This window comes from Misgurnus anguillicaudatus, chromosome 8 (genome assembly GCF_027580225.2).
Source record: "Misgurnus anguillicaudatus chromosome 8, ASM2758022v2, whole genome shotgun sequence".
NCBI classification, from domain to species: domain Eukaryota; kingdom Metazoa; phylum Chordata; class Actinopteri; order Cypriniformes; family Cobitidae; genus Misgurnus; species Misgurnus anguillicaudatus.
The window spans coordinates 1,868,687-1,886,583 of NC_073344.2; the positions used below are offsets into that span (position 1 = coordinate 1,868,687).

At 38.1% G+C, this 17,897-nt stretch overlaps 1 long non-coding RNA gene across 2 annotated transcripts; it reads right to left on the reverse strand.

Moving 5' to 3' along the window:
* Nucleotides 1-2,661: 2,661 nt before the first annotated feature.
* Nucleotides 2,662-4,337, reverse strand: LOC129435360 (uncharacterized). Of its 2 annotated transcripts, XR_012370682.1 has the most exons (3): nt 3,491-4,290; nt 3,242-3,364; nt 2,662-3,110 (listed from the first exon to the last, which is right to left on the reverse strand). It is a non-coding gene; the product is annotated as an uncharacterized lncRNA (long non-coding RNA). The 2 variants fall into 2 exon arrangements; XR_012370681.1 differs by having other exon boundaries at nt 2,662-3,364; nt 3,491-4,337.
* Nucleotides 4,338-17,897: the final 13,560 nt, after the last annotated feature.

Genomic DNA, 17,897 nt, shown 5'->3' on the forward strand with positions numbered 1-17,897 from the left:
TATGATCAATTTCAAAATGGCAAACAGGTGGTGTGGTCAAACCCGACATAATACATATCGACAGATTCGGCATGAGCCAAGGAATCCGTAAACACCAACATCATAATTTTCTGACAAACAATTCAGTAGTTATGGGCAAAAAAAGCCATTTTTCATATCTCATGACCCATAGGTGGCGCTGTCACCAAATTTGGCACGGACCCCCAGTTTATGGTCGACATGACGTGTACGAAATTTCATTTCAATTGATGAAAAAATGACAGAGATACAGCCTCAGAACTTTTTTTGTGTCAACCTCATTAAGTTTGCGCATTTATTACTTTTGAACAAAGATAAATATCAAAATTCTGTTCGGTCATTTCTGTGCGGCTCACTCCAAAGTTCACCTGTGCCAAATTTTATAACAATTGAAACAAATTTGAAGGAGGAGTAGCGAATAAACGGAATACTGTACATTTCAAAATGGCCACTACTGTAATGGGTGGAGTTTTACTGTAAGGTATTAAAAACAACAAGCATGAGAAGAGCAATCACGTGTACTAAGTAGAATTTTCATAGATCAAGCGGATCACCAGTTATAACCATTTGAACATTGAATTTTTGCACTGCTGGTGGCGCTATAGAGTTGGTACTAGAGACCCCATTTTTGGTCACATGACTTTTTAAGACCACCACTACAACTGTGCCAAATTTCATCATTTTCCTATGTACGGGTCATAGGGCTGCCATAGACGCCTATGGCTAAGAAGAGGAAGCAGAATAATAATAATAATAAATATAGCTGCAAGCAGCAACTCGGGGCCAAGCACCTTCAGCGCAATAATGAACACCCAAAGCAAGCACAGCAAGCACACAAAACACAGCAAGCTCACAAATCACAGCAAGCTCACAAAGCACAGCAAGCTCACCAAGCACACAAAGCACAGCCAGCACACAAAGCACAGCAGGCACACAAAAGCACAGCAAGCTCACAATGCACAGCAAGCTCACCAAGCAAAGCAAGCACACAAAGCACAGCAAGCTCACAAAGCCCTTGTGAAAAAAAAAGTGTGCTTAAGTGTACTTTTATAAAGTGTACTTATTACATAAATAATACACTTTAAGTATATACACTTAAGTGTGAATTAAATGCCATCTTTTCGGCGCACTGAATGCACATTAAGTATAATTAATTTCACATATATCATATATTAAGTTGAAATGAAATGTAATAAGTTGCCATTAAGAGTGATTTTTTGGAACAACTTAATTGGTACTTTATTACAACTTTATGTCCACTTTCATAATTGCTTCTAGTGTTTTTAAAATATACTTAAAGTGCACTACACAATATAATGACATGAAATTAATGTGATTTAAAATGCAATTTAATGTCTGTTAACAATAGTCTTAAGTGTGAACTGAATGCAATGGTTTCAGCGCACTGAATGCACATTAAATGCAATTAATTTCAAATATATCATATATTAAGTTGAAATAAAATGTAATAAGTTGCCATTAAGAGTGATTTTTTTGAACAATTTAATTGGTACTTTATTACAACTTTATATCTACTTTCATAATTGCTTCTAGTGTTTTTACAATATACTTAAAGTACACTACACAATATAATAACATGCAATTAATGTGATTTAAAAATGCACTTTAATGTCTGTTAACAATACTCTTAAGTGTGAATTGAATGCAATGGTTTCAGCGCACTGAATGCACATTAAATGCAATTAATTTCCAATACATGATATATTAAGTTGAAATAAAATGTAATAAGTTGCCATTAAGAGTGATTTTTTGGAACAACTTAATTGGTACTTTATTACAACTTTATATCTACTTTCATAATTGCTTCTAGTGTTTTTACAATATACTTAAAGTGCACTGTTCAATCTACTGTCAATCTACTGCAAATAATGTGAAATTAAAAATAAGTTGATGTATATTAACAGTACATTTAATTACTCATTAAATGTAATGTTTCAAATACAAGTTTGCCAAATATATAAAATTAAATTCAATCAGTTGAACTGTGATTTCAGTGCAGTGAAGTGATTTCAATGCATCTTTCTACAGTATGTACTTTAACTACTTCTATTGTATGTGAAATATGGTTATGTACTTCTCAAAATACTGAAAAACAAATCTAGTAATATGTATTAAATATGTATTCATTTCAGTTTAATGCATTGCAAACAAACAAAAACCACAATGCTTACACTGACAATAAAACAGTTTGGTAGTCAAATTATGAATCAGATTTTTTGTTTTGCAAAAGTACATTTAATAAATTAATTATGAGTTGTATATGTCCAAACAAAAAACAAAAAATCATTTTAATATTGTTAAATTGGAATCAAACCACTATCAATATTGAATAATTACATCCCTTAGAAAAAAATAAACTCAAAGTTATTATTTTTTAACATTTTAACAGACAACTAAAAAAGAACTGCATGAACTTTAAATTAACAAGTCTTTGGTAGGTCACATCAGTCTAATGATCATTTATTAAATGTGTTTAGAAATATTGCCATGAAAGTGTACTTTCTTTATGTAGCGAATATTAACTCACTTACTTATGGACCAGGCATAATAAGATGATCAGAAGGGTGCACGGTACAAAGGAGGAGGTAGCAGTGATAGTGAGCAACAAGCAGAGACAGAAGGTAAGTTGATTAATAAATTATTTTACTTTGAGTATTGAGAAACCTTTCTTTTTCTTTATTTTTCCTTAATCACAAAAAATGGTAAACAACAATGAAAATACAATTAACTATATATACTATGGGTGCACCCTCTAAATTACTTCTCATTTACAGAAATCACAGTCACAATCAATGTACAAGGATGGTACAAATTATATATGTAACACACTGAAATCAGTATTCAAGTTCAAAGTTCTTATCAATTGGAGTATTGATCAGTATTATCAGAATTGTGCTTCTGAAATGTTTCAGTTCAATAAAGTAAACAAACAAAATAAGGAAACAGTTTCTGAAATGTATCCTCTTACTTGTCTGAAGAAAAATATTTAAAATAGAAAACTGTCCTTTCCTCTAGATTCGTGATCCAATCAGGTCGAAATGGGAGGCTCGCCATCAATTAGGAAAATCCAGCTCAAGGAATGTTCATACGAAAGGAAAAAACATTCAATATTGTGTATCAATGACGATTACCAATGTACATAATACAGGAAACAAATAAAATACATACAGTTGTCATAATAAATGACAATTTAGACAAATACCTGTCCATTCACGTGTTTCTCTCTCTTTTTGTCTTTCACAGGCACGTGCAACCAAAATGGCGTCAGCGAACACAACACACCATGTGGTTTTACATAATCACACTGCAATGAACAATCCAACCCCTATAACATCACAATATAACACCATTTTGTCTCGTATGGATTAAACAAATAAAATGATATGACATTTAAAGTGTTGACATTCGTTTTTATGGGTAATTATAACATTGGTAATTATAACAAACTCACCAGGTCAAAATGAAAGCTCAAAAAGTGCTCAATCCACACAACCACACTGTATCATTGAATATATGCAAGTTAAATTCTGATTTCTTCAGTTTACATGAACTTAGGAGTCATATTTAATCAAATTAAACCCTCTCGCGTTAGATCGAGTGTCTCTGTCGCTCTGCATCTCTCCTCTGAACTGATGCGGCTTTCACATAGGATGCGGTGTGCGCTGCGCTGCGCTATGAAACCCATTCATTTCAATGGCTTGCGCCGCGCGAGGGCGGTTTTTTGTTGCGCCGAGCAAAGCGCGAGCGCAGCGGAGCGCAGCGTTGACCTTGCGCTCACGCCGCGGTCAAAGTTCAACATAGTTTAACTTTTGCGCTGCGCTCTGTGACGATTACCCGCGCGGCCAATAGAAACGGGGCATCCAAACAAGCAAAATGGACGAAAGCTTATACTCGGGATTCTAAGGGCTTTATAATACAAGTTTATGCTCCTACAGAGACATCGGAAGGAAAGCCGTCTCATGGAAACACGTAGCAATTCAATTTGGCATGTCAGGTGCGTTTTAAGTCAAGCAGCTTGTTGTAGGTATGCTTAAAGTTACGTGAAATGGAGACGAGCAACATCAGTCTCTGTATTCCTCGTCGACTATTTAACACAAATATAAACACTGTAGTAATTTATTGAAAACCCCGCCTACTTTGGTCTGGCCATCAGAGCACAAATCGCTTGGCTGCGCCGAACCCAGCGGCGAGCGCAGCGCACACCGCATCCTATGTGAAAGCCGCATGAGACGCGATCCGAAAGCAAAAAAGGGGCGGAGCTTACAATTAAACACTCACTGGTTTACTCATTTCAGATTTATAATTCAGATTGAATTATTCACATGTATTTCCTCATTTATAAAATAAAGGTAGATGTATGAATAGTCTCTATTATATTTAAGCACACTTTTAAAATAATAATATTTAATTATTTAACCAGGGTTACATTTAAGTAAAACTAAATTAGACAAAGTGCATTTTTAAAAAGTGTAATTAAGTATGTTAAGAAATATTGTGATGAAAGTGTACTTACTATAATTTAAGCTTAATTAGATATTAATACAAAGTGCATTTTTAAAAGTGCACTTAAGTGTGTTTATAAATATTATGATGAAAGTGTACTTACTATAAGTTAAAATTAATTAGATATTTATACAAAGTGCATTTTTAAAAAGTGTCCTTATGTGTGTTAGTGAAATATTATGATGAAAGTGTACTTACTATAAGTTCAAATTAATTAGATATTATTACAAAGTGCATTTTTAAAAGTGCACTTAAGTGTGTTTATAAATATTATAATAAAAATGTACTTTCTATAAGTTTAAATTAATTAGATATTATTACAAAGTGCATTTTTAAAAGTGCACTTAAGTGTGTTTATAAATATTATGATGAAAGTGTACTTTCTTTAAGTTAAGCTTAATTAGACATTATTAAAAAGTGCATTTTTAAATGTGCACTTAAGTGTGTTTATAAATATTATGATGAAAGTGTACTTACTATAAGTTAAAATTAAATACATATTATTACAAAGTGCAGTTGTAAAAAGTGCACTTAAGTGTGTTAATAAATAGTGTCATTAAAGTGTATTCCATTTAAGTATGCTTAAGTGGTCTTTAATTTATATTATATTATATTATCAGCAAGTGCACTTCTCAAAAAGTATACTTTTATTATTTTAAGCACACAAAAAGTATACTTTCAATACACTTAAGTACGCAAATTTTTCACAAGGGAGCACAGCAAGCTCAGAAAGCACAGCAAGCTCACAAAGCACAGCAAACACACAAAGCACAGTAAGCTCACAAAACACAGCAAGCACACAAAGCACATCAAATACACAAAGCACAGCAAGCTCAAAAAGCACAACAAGCTCACAAACCACAGCAAGCTCAGAAATCACAGCAAGCACACCAAGCATAGCAAGCACACCAAGCACAGCAAGCTATCAAAGCACAGCAAGCTCAATATGCACAGCAAGCTCACCCAAGCACAGCAAGCACAAAAAGCACAGCAAGCACACAAAGCACATTAAGCTCACAAAGCACAGCATGCTCACAAAGCACAGCAAGCTCACAAAGCACAGCAAGCTCACAAAGCACAGCAAGCACACAAAGCACAGCAAGCACACAAAGCACAGCAACCTCACAAAGCACAGCAGGCACACAAAGCACAGCAAGTACACAAAGCACAGCAAGCACACAAAGACAGCAAACTCACAAAGCACAGCAAGTACACAAAGCACAGCAAGCACACAAAGCACAGCAAGCTCACAAAGCACAGCAAGCACCATAAAGCGCATCAAACACGCAAGGCTCAGGAATCATAGAGCAGAACCAGCACAATGCAGAGCAACAACAGCAAACATGGAAAAATATAACATATGTGAACTACAGACAGGTTGAGAAGAATTGATGAGAAAGAACGAAACATAAATAGAAAAACCTAATATACGACTCAGGTGGGATTCGAACCCAAGATCTCAGAATCTCAATGCATGTGCTTTCCTGGATGCGCCACTCAGATGACACAGTTCATGGGGCAGCAGAAAAAGATTAGATATCTGCAAGGATTGACATATGTCAATCACCAAAGATGCAGAATTGACACAGCAGAAGTAGAAATAACATAAATACAATGTACATGAGTTCAAGTGAAATTGAAGACAAGCAGATCATTATGTATAGTAATGCTATACAATGTAATATACAGTCACATTAATTTACTATGACAAATAGACAACGTCACAGGCACGGTCAACTTTGGAGTGGTATTTCTAAGAAAGAGAACAGAATATCAAAAATCTGTTCAGTCATTTCTGTGCGGATTGCTCCAAACATTATACGAGCAGAACCTGGCAAAAAATAAACAAAATTTGTAAAAGGAGTAGCGGAAAAATCATCTACCAAATGCTTTACAATAATACATGAACAGAATGTTGGAAAATGACAAATGAGGTATCGTTGCAACCGGCATAAACCAGTGAATACAATTTCAGAAAGAAATTGATATCAGACAAAGTATTCCAAAGTTATAAAGGGTTCCATAAGAACTGTTATAGCTTATTACCCCCAGGTGGCGCTGTACTCTGACTTCCCAGGTACCTTCAGGACATCATGTCAAAGCTCCTTACCACTTTTAGCACGGATATGTCCAATAGTTCAAAAAATATAACAATTTATCTGAAATTTCAAAATGGCGGACAAGCGGTTTGGTCAAACCCGGCATAATGCACATCGACAGATGCGGCATGAGGTAAGCAATCAATAGACATCAAGATCATAATTTTCTGACAAACAGTTCAGAAGTTATGGGCAAAAATAGCCTATTTTCATATCTCATGACCCATAGGTGGCGCTGTCACCAAATTTGATATGGACCCCCAGTTCATGGTCAACATGAAGTGTACCAAATTTCATTTCAATTGATCAAAGAATGACCGAAGTACAGCTTCAGAACCATTATTGCTTCAACCTCGTTAAGTTCACGCATTTATTACTTTTGCATAAAGATAAATATCAAAAATCTGTTTGGTCATTTCTATGCAGCTCACTACAAAGATCATCTGTGACAAACTTCATAACAATTGAACCAAATTTGAATGAGGAGTAGCGAAAAAACAAACAACTGTACATTTCAAAATGGCCACTACTGTAATGGGAGGAGTCTTACTGTAAGGTATTAAAATCAATTAATGTGAGAAGGGCAATCACGTGTACTAAGTAGAATTTTCATAGTTCAAATGTATCATTAGTTATAACAGTTCGAACATTGAATTTTTGATCTGCTGGTGGCGCTATAGAGTTACTGCTAGAGACCCCATTATTGGTCACATGACTATTTAGGACCACCACTACAATTGTGCCAAATTTCATCATTCTACTACTTATGGTTCATAGGGCTGCCATAGACTCCCATTGGACAAGAGTAAGAATAATAATAATAATAATAATACTAACAACAATTGCAATAGGTGTCTCAGCACCTTCGGTGCTTGACCCCTAAATATAGCTGCAAGCAGCGATACGGGGCCAAGCACCATCAGCGCAATGCAAACGCAAACACAGCACAGCAAGCACACAAAGCACAGCAAGGTCACAATGCACAGCAAGCTCACAAAGCACAGAAAGCACACAAAGCACAGCAAGCACACAAAGCACAGCAAGTACTCAAAGCACAGCAAGCACACAAAGAACATTAAGCACCCAAAGCACAGCAAGAAACATACAATGTATCAATCACCCAGGGCGCATTGAGCACCCAAGGTGCATCAAGAACACAAGGCGCTGCAAAGAACCCAAAGCGTAGCAATCACAGAGCAGAACCACCGCAGTGCCAAGAAGCAACCGAAAACATGGCAAAAACTGAACATATGTGAACTACAGACAGGTCGAGAAGAATAGGTGAGAAAGAACAAAATGTAATAGAAACGATGAACACTTGCCTCAGGCGGGATTCGAACCCAATAACTCAGAATCTCATTGCGTGTGCCTTACCCGCCACGCCATTCAGTCGACACAGTTCAAGGAACAGCAGAAAAGAAATTACAGAGATGCAAGGATTGACATATGCCAATTACCAAAGATGTAGAAATGACACTGCAGAGCAGAAATAACAGAAATATAATGTATATGAGAATCAAAAAGCTCAAGTGAGATTGAAGACAAGAAAAACATTCTGTAGAGCAACGCTATAAAATGTAATATACAGTAATTAACTATGACAAATAGACAACATCACAGGCACGATCAACTTTACAGAGGTATTTCTCAAAAAATGCCTAGGTGCCAGAAAAATCTGTTCAGTCATTTCTGTGAGGATTGCTCCAAAGAACCTACGAGCAGAACCTGGCATAAAATAAACAAAATTTGTAAAAGGAGTAGCGAAAAGATAATTTACCATATGCCTTACAATAACACATTAATAGAATGTTGGAAAATAACAAATGAGGTATCGTTGCAATCGGCATAAACCAGTGAATTTAATTTCACAAAGAAAATTAATATTAGACAAAGTATTCAGAAGTTATAGGCAGTTCTATAAGAACTGTTATTGTTTATAACCCCTAGGTGGCGCCGTACTCTGACTTCCCAGGTACCTTCAGGACATCATGCCGAAGCTCCCTACCTATTTTTTCGCCGATATAGCCAATACTTCAAAAGTTATAGCAATTGTGACTCATTTCAAAATGGCAGACAAGCGGTCCGGTCAATCCCGGCATAATACACATCCACAGATGCGGCATGAGCCAAGGAATCCGTAGACACAACAATCATAATTTTCTGACAAACAATTCAGTAGTTATGGGCAAAAATAGCCTTTTTTCATATCTCATGACCCATAGGTGGCGCTGTCACCAAATTTGGCATGGACCCCAAGTTCATGGTCCACATGAAGTGTACCAAATTTCATTGCAATTGATCAAAGAATGACTGAGCTACAGCTTCAGAACCATTTTTGCGTCAACCTCGTTAAGTTTGCGCATTTATTACTTTTGAACAAAGATAAAAATCAAAATTCTGTTCGGTCATTTTTATGCGGCTCACTCCAAAGATCATCTGTGCCAAATCTCATAAGAATTGAACCACATTTGAAGGAGGAGTAGCGAAAAAACGAAATACTGTACATTTCAAAATGGCCGCTACTGTAATGGGTGGAGTCTTACTGTAAAGTATCAAATTCAATAAGCGGGATGAGAGCAATCACGTGTACTAAGTAGAATTTTCATAGATCAAATAGTTCACCAATTATAACAGTTTGAACATTGAATTTTTGGACTACTGGTGGCGCTATAGAGTTACTGCTAAAGACCCCATTTTTGGTCACATGACTATTTATGACCATCTCTACAACTGTGCCAAATTTCATCATTTTCCTATGTACGGTTCATAGGGCTGCCATAAACTCCCATTGGGGAAAAATAATAATAATAAATATAGCTGCAAGCAGCAACACGGGGTCAAGCACCTTCGGCGCAATGCACACAAAGCACAGCAATTACACAAATCACAGCAGGCACACAAAGCACAGCAAGCTCACAAAGCACAGCAAGCACACAAAGCACAGCAAGCACACAAAGCACAGCAAGCACACAATGCACAGCAAGCACACAAAGCACAGCAATAACACAAATCACAGCAGGCACACAAAGCACAGCAAGCTCACAAAGCACAGCAAGCACAAGCAGCACAGCAAGCTCACAATGCACAGCAAGCACACAAAGCACAGCAATTACACAAATCACAGCAGGCACACAAAGCACAGCAAGCTCACAAAGCACAGCAAGCACACAAAGCACAGCAATCACACAAAGCACAACAAGCACACAAAGCATAGCAAGAACACAAAGCACAGCAATTACACAAATCACAGCCGGCACACAAAGCACTGCAAGCTCACAAAGCACAGCAAGCACACAAAGCACAGCAAGCACACAAAGCACAGCAAACACAGCAATTACACAAATCACAGCAGGCACACAAAGCACAGCAAGCTCACAAAGCACACAAAGCACAGCAAGCACACAATGCATAGCAAGCTCACAAAGCACAGCAAGAACCACCATAATGCAGAGCAACAACAGCAAACATGGAAAAATAGAACACATGTGAACTACAGACAGGTTGAGAAGAATTGATGAGGAAGAACAAAACGTCATGACTCAGGTGGGATTTGAACCCAGGAACTCAGAATCTCAATGCATATGATTAACTAGATGCGCCACTCAGTTGACACAGTTCATGAAACAGCAGACAAGAGATTAGAGAGCTGAAAGGATTAACATATGTCAATCACCAAAGATGCAGGAAAGACACAGCAGAAGCACCACAATGCAGAGCAACAACAGCAAACATGGAAAAATAGAACACATGTGAACTACAGACAGGTTGAGAAGAATTGATGAGGAAGAACAAAACATCATGACTCAGGTGGGATTCGAACCCAGGAACTTAGAATCTAAATGCAATTGGTTAACTAGATGCCCCACTCAGTTTACACAGTTCATGAGGCAGCAGACAAGAGATTAGAGAGCTGAAAGGATTAACATGTCAATCACCAAAGATGCAGAATTGACACAGCAGAAGTAGAAATAACAGAAGTACAATGTACATTAGTTCAAGTAAAATTGAAGACAAGCAGATCATTATGTATAGTGATGCTATACAATGTAATATACAGTCACATTAATTTATTACTATGACAAATAGACAACGTCACAGGCACGGTAAACTTTAGAGTGGTATTTCTAAGAAAGAGAACAGAACATCAAAAATCTGTTCGGTCACATCTGTGCGGATTGCTCCAAACATTATACGAGCAGAACTTGACATAAAATACACAACATTTGTAAAAGGAGTAGTGAAAAAATCATTTACCATATGCCTTACAATAACACCTGAACATAATGTTGGAAAATGACAAACAAGGTATCGTTGCGATCGGCATAAAACAGTGAATACAATTTCACAAAGAAAATGTATATCAGACAATGTATTCAGAAGTTATAAGCAGTTCAATAAGAACTGTTATAGTTTATAACCCCTAGGTGGCGCTGTACTCTGACTTCCCATGTACCTTCAGGACATCATGTCGAAGCTCCTTACCATTTTTTGTGCGGATATGTCCAATAGTTAAAAAAATATAACAATTTATTTGAAATTTCAAAATGGCGGACAGGCGGTTTGGTCAAACCCGGCATAATACACATCGACAGATGCGGCATGAGGTAAGCAATCCATAGACATCAAGATCATAATTTTCTGACAAACAGTTCAGAAGTTATGGGCAATAATAGCCTATTTTTCTATCTCATGACCCATAGGTGGCGCTGTCACCAAATTTGGCATGGACCCCAAGTTCATGGTCCACATGAAGTGTACCACATTTCATTTCAATTGATCAAAGAATGACTGAGCTACATCTTCAGAACCATTTTTGTGTCAACCTCGTTAAGTTTGCGCATTTATTACTTTTGAACAAAGATCAATATCAAAATTCTGTTCGGTCATTTCTATGCGGCTCACTCCAAAGATCATCTGTGCCAAATCTCATAAGAATTGAACCGCATTTGAAGGAGGAGTAGCGAAAAAATGAAATACTGTACATTTCAAAATGGCCGCTACTGTAATGGGTGGAGTCTTACTGTAAAGTATCAAATTCAATAAGCACGATGAGAGCAATCACGGGTACTAAGTAGAATTTTCATAGATCAAATGGTTCACCAATTATAACAGTTTGAACATTGATTTTTTGGACTACTGGTGGCGCTATAGAGTTACTGCTAAAGACCCCATTTTTGGTCACATGACTATTTATGACCTCCTCTACATCTGTGCCAAATTTCATCATTTTCCTATGTACGGTTCATAGGGCTGCCATAGACTCCCATTGGGGAAAAATAATAATAATAAATATAGCTGCAAGCAGCGATACCGGGGTCAAGCCAAACATGGCAAAAAATGATTCATACGTGATGACTGTCATGATTTAAGATCTAAGTTTGCATTAGTTGTAGGAAAAAAATAGCAATTTTTTCGTATCTTGAGACCACTAGGTGGCGCTGTGCCGAAACAATAGATGGTACCTCAGGTCATGACTGTGATGACACATACCAAATTTGGTGTAAATACGATAAAGAGATGAAGAGATATAGCTTCAAATCTCTTGACCACTAGGGGGCACCGAAAAGTTTACAAGTCCTCTCAGAACATGTTGCTGATGAACCATACCAAGTTTCATAACAATACGCAATTGCGTTTCTGAAATACTTGAATTTAAAGAAAAAATTCAAAATGTCCGACACACAAAATGGCTGACCAAAACCATTTGGTATCGTTTGACTCGGCATGCCTCACGAAATCTAACAAAACTAGTCTCATAATTTTACATTCAGGTTTGCAGTAGTTATAAGCAAAAATAGACATATTTTATATCTCGTGACCAGTAGGGGGCAGTGTGACGAAATGGTGCATGCACCCTCAGGTCATCACTGTTATGACATATACCAAGTCTCATATTAATACGCAAAAGTTTTGCGAAGATACAGGCTCAAACACATTTTGGCGTGCTCGCCCTCACATTCTTTGATGCGTTATACGACAACGAATAGGTCTACCGAAAAGCTTTTGATAACTTTTTGTCTAGAGTGTCTCTAGATGATGCATACCAAAAATCAAGCCAATCACACGAGCGCTCTAGGAGGAGTTCGAAAAAGTAGGTGTTCAATATAATTCAAAATGGCCGACAGGAAGTACGTTTGACTCAGACATATTTGGTACAGTCGGACTCGGCATGAGCCAAGGAATCAATAAAGTGAAGTCTTATGTCAGTGTGGCAATTTAATCAAATGATATAAAGATTTTAAACAATTTATTTACATATCCTGACCACTAGGTGGCGCTGTCCTAAAGATTTATAGGTGCGCTCAGAACATGTCACCCATGAACCATGCCAAATTTCGTAACCATACGCCATTCGGTTTGTGAAATACTGAACTTAATGAGAAAATTCAAAATGGCCGACACCCAAAATGGCCGACCGAAAACCGTTAGGTATCGTTTGACTCGGCATGCCTCAAGGAATCTAACAAGACCACCTTCATGATTTTAGACTCAAGTTTGAAGTAGTTATAAGCGAAAATATGCATTTTTCGAATCTCGTGACCACTAGGTGGCGCTGTGACAAAACGTTGCAGGCACCCTCAGGTCATGACTGTAATGACATATACCAAGTTTCGTATCGATACAATAAAGTTTTGCGAAGATATGGCCTCACGTCCGTTTTGGCGTGCTCGCCGCCATATATGTTGTCAATTTATACGAGAACGCATTGGTCTATCAAAAAGCTTTTGATAACTTTTTGTCTGGGGTGTCTCTAGATGCTATATACCAAAGGACATGCAAATCGGACGGACGGTCTAGGAGGAGTTCGAAAAAGTAGGTTTTACGGAAAAATCAAAATGGCGGAAAGATTTGCATGACACAAATGACATCAACGTATGCAATTGAATCATCATGAGCCAAGGATTCAGAAGAAACAGGAATTTAGTTTCTAGGACTCACGGGTCAGAAGTTATGAGCATGAACATAAGTGGATTTTTGGACTGTTGGTGGCGCTAGAGGGTTTGAGTCAGACACACCAATGTTGCTATAGTAACTTCTAAGACCGTCCTCTACATGTGTGCCAAATTTCATAACTTTCCTATGTACGGTTCTATGGGCTGCCATTGACTTTAATGGCGGAAGAACAAGAAGAAGAATAATATATAATAATAAATATAGCTGCAAGCAGCGATACCGGGGTCAAGCCAAACATGGCAAAAAATTATTCATACGTGATGACTGTCATGATTTAAGATCTAAGTTTGCATTAGTTTTATGAAAAAAATAGCAATTTTTTGTATCTTGAGACCACTAGGTGGCGCGGTGCAGAAACAATAGATGGTGCCTCAGGTCATGACTGTGATGACACATACCAACTTTAGTGTAAATACAATAAAGCAATACAGAGATATAGCCTTAAATGACTTGACCACTAGGGGGCACTAACCAAACAATAAATTGTGACTCAGGTCTTGATTGTGATGACACCCACCAAATTTGGTGTAAATACAATAAAGAGATGCAGAGATATAGCCTTAAAGGACTTGACCACTAGGGGGCACTGACCAAAAAATTAATTGTGACTCAGGTCTTGATTGTGATGACACCCACCAAATTTGGTGTAAATATAATAAAGAGATGCAGAGATATAGCCTTAAATGACTTGACCACTAGGGGGCACTGACCAAAAAATAAATTGTGACTCAGGTCTTGATTGTGATGACACCCACCAAATTTGGTGTAAATACAATAAAGAGATGCAGAGATATAGCCTTAAATAATTTGACCACTAGGGGGCACTGACCAAAAAATAAATTGTGACTCAGGTCTTGATTGTGATGACACCCACCAAATTTGGTGTAAATACGATAAAGAGATGCAGAGATATAGCTTCAAATCTCTTGACCACTAGGGGGCACCGGAAAGTTTACAAGTCCTCCCAGAACATGTTGCTGATGAACCATACCAAGTTTCATAACAATACGCAATTGCGTTTCTGAAATACTTGAACTTAAAGAAAAATTCAAAATGGCCGACACACAAAATGGCCGACCAAAAACCATTTGGTATCGTTTGACTCGGCATGCCTCACGAAATCTAACAAGACCAGTCTCATAATTTTACATTCAAGTTTGCAGTAGTTATAAGCAAAAATAGACATTTTTTATATCTCGTGACCAGTAGGGGGCAGTGTTACGAAATGGTGCATGCACCCTCAGGTCATCACTGTTATGACATATACCAAGTCTCATATTAATACACAAAAGTTTTGCGAAGATACAGGCTCAAACACATTTTGGCGTGCTCGCCCTCGCATTCTTTGATGCGTTATACGACAACAAATAGGTCTACCGAAAAGCTTTTGATAACTTTTTGTCTAGAGTGTCTCTAGATGATGCATACCAAAAATCAAGCCAATCACACGAGCGCTCTAGGAGGAGTTCGAAAAAGTAGGTGTTCAATATAATTCAAAATGGCCGACAGGAAGTAGGTTTGACTCAGACATATTTGGTACGGTCGGACTCAGCATGAGCCAAGGAATGAATAGAGTGAAGTCTTATGTCATAGTGGCAATTTAATCAAATGATATAAACATTTTAAACAATTTATTTACATATCCTGACCACTAGGTGGCGCTGTCCTAAAGATTTATAGGTGCGCTCAGAACATGTCACTGATGAACCATGCCAAATTTCGTAGCGATAGGCCATTCTGTTTGTGAAATACTGAACTTAATGAGAAAATTCAAAATGGCCGACACCCAAAATGGCCGACCGAAAACCGTTTGGTATCGTTTGACTCGGCATGCCTCAAGGAATCTAACAAGACCACCTTCATGATTTTAGACTCAAGTTTGAAGTAGTTATAAGCGAAAATAGGCATTTTTCGAATCTCGTGACCACTAGGTGGCGCTGTGACGAAACGTTGCAGGCACCCTCAGTTCATGACTGTAATGACATATACCAAGTTTCGTGTCGATACACCAAAGTGTTGCGAAGTTACAGCCACACGTCCGTTTTGGCGTGCTTGCCGCCATATATGTTGTTAATTTATACGAGAACGCATTGGTCTATCAAAAAGCTTTTGATAACTTTTCGTCAGAGGTGTCTCTAGATGCTATATAGCAAAGGACATGCAAATCGGACAAACGCTCTAGGAGGAGTTCGAAAAAGTAGGTTTTACGGAAAATTCAAAATGGCGGAAAGATGTGCATGACACAAATGACATCAATGTGTGCAATTGAATCAACATGAGCCAAGGATTCAGAGGAAACAAGAATTTCGTTTCTAGGACTCACGGGTCAGAAGTTATGAGCATGAACATAAGTGGACTTTTGGACTGTTGGTGGCGCTAGAGAGTTTGAGTTAGACACACCAAAGTTGCTATAGTAGCTTCTGAGACTGTCCTCTACATGTATGCCAAATTTCATAACTTTCCTACGTACGGTTCTATGGGCTGCCATTGACTTCAATGGCGGAAGAGGAAGAATAATAATAATAATAATAAGAAAACTAACAATAACAATAGGGTTCTACGCCCCTTCGGGGCTTGACCCCTAATAATAATAATAAGAAAACTAACAATAACAATAGGGTTCTACGCCCCTTCGGGGCTTGACCCCTAATAATAAATATAGCTGCAAGCAGCAACTCGGGGCCAAGCACCTTCAGCGCAATAATGAGCACCCAAAGCAAGCACAGCAAGCACACAAAACACAGCAAGCTCACAAATCACAGCAAGCTCACAAAGCACAGCAAGCACACAAAGCACAGCAAGCACACAAATCACAGCAGGCACACAAAGCACAGCAAGCTCACAAAGCACAGCAAGCTCACAAAGCACAACCAGCACACAAAGCAGAGCAAGCACACAAATCACAGCAAGCTCACAAAGCACAGCAAGCACACAAAGCACAGCAAGCACACAAAGCACAGCAAGCACACAAAGCACAGCAAGAACACAAAGCACAGCAATTACACAAATCACAGCAGGCACACAAAGCACAGCAAGCTCACAAAGCACAGCAAGCACACAAAGCACAGCAAGCACACAAAGCACAGCAAGCACACAAAACACAGCAAGCACACAAAGCACAGCAAGCACACAAAGCACAGCAAGAACCAGCACAATGCAGAGCAACAACAGCAAACATGGAAAAATAGAACACATGTGAACTACAGACAGGTTGAGAAGAATTGATGAGGAAGAACAAAACATCATGACTCAGGTGGGATTCGAACCCAGGGACTCAGAATCTCAATGCATGTGGTTTAACTAGATGCGCCACTCAGTTGACACAGTTCATGAGGCAGCAGACAAGAGATTAGAGAGCTGAAAGGATTAACATATGTCAATCACCAAAGATGCAGGAAAGACACAGCAGAAGCACCACAATGCAGAGCAACAACAGCAAACATGGAAAAATAGAACACATGTGAACTACAGACAGGTTGAGAAGAATTGATGAGGAAGAACAAAACATCATGACTCAGGTGGGTTTCGAACCCAGGAAGTCAGAATCTCAATGCATGTGGTTTAACTAGATGCGCCACTCAGTTGACACAGTTCATGAGGCAGCAGACAAGAGATTAGAGAGCTGAAAGGATTAGCATATGTCAATCACCAAAGATGCAGGAAAGACACAGCAGAAGCACCACAATGCAGAGCAACAACAGCAAACATGGAAAAATAGAACACATGTGAACTACAGACAGGTTGGGAAGAATTGATGAGGAAGAACAAAACGTCAAGACGCAGGTGGGATTCGAACCCAGGAACTCAGAATCTCAATGCATGTGGTTTAACTAGATGCGCCACTCAGTTGACACAGTTCATGAGGCAGCAGACAAGAGGTTAGAGAGCTGAAAGGATTAACATATGTCAATCACCAAAGATGCAGGAAAGACACAGCAGAACCACCACAATGCAGAGCAACAACAGCAAACATGGAAAAATAGAACACATGTGAACTACAGACAGGTTGAGAAGAATTGATGAGGAAGAACAAAACGTCATGACTCAGGTGGGATTCGAACCCAGGAACTCAGAATCTCAATGCATGTGGTTTAACTAGATGCGCCACTCAGTTGACACAGTTCATGAGGCAGCAGAAAAAGATTAGATATCTGCAAGGATTGACATATGTCAATCACCAAAGATGCAGAATTGACACAGCAGAAGTAGAAATAACATAAATACAATGTACATGAGTTCAAGTGAAATTGAAGACAAGCAGATCAATATGTATAGTAATGCTATACAATGTAATATACAGTA